Source organism: Eimeria tenella, genomic scaffold (assembly GCF_000499545.2).
Source record: "Eimeria tenella Houghton genomic scaffold, Eth_scaff2334, whole genome shotgun sequence".
In the NCBI taxonomy this organism is placed as follows: Eukaryota; Apicomplexa; class Conoidasida; order Eucoccidiorida; family Eimeriidae; genus Eimeria; species Eimeria tenella.
The window spans coordinates 4,368-4,841 of NW_013542194.1; positions in this window are offsets into that span (position 1 = coordinate 4,368).

Genomic DNA, 474 nt, shown 5'->3' on the forward strand with positions numbered 1-474 from the left:
AGCAGCAGTGGCTGCTGCTGCAGTTGCTGCTGCTGGGCGCTTAGTAGACCTGCAGCTCGGGAGCCAGATGGGGTCTGCTGCTTGTGCTGACTTCTGTTCCTGCTGCTGCTGCTTTCGCTGCACTCCTAAAACGCCTGCTGCTGCTGCTGCTGCTGCTGCCGTGCTGCTGCAGCACGCGGTTGGCTGCAGGCGCAGAGTGCTGCGCTGCGCACGCATGCGCTGCAGGGATGAACTTCATGGTTGGGGCTTTGCTGCAGCTGTGCAGCAGCTGCAGCAGCAGCCGCGTGCATGCGTTTTGGGTCTTTTTGCTGCTGCACCGCGCACTCAACTACCGGCTGCTGCACGAGGGGACAGTGGCTCTCCTCACTGCCAGGACTAACCAGTTCGACCTCATCATAAAGTAAGCAAATACAGCAGCAGCAGCAGCAGCAGCGGCGGCAGCAGCAGCAGCAGGGGCGGCAGCAGCAGCAGCAG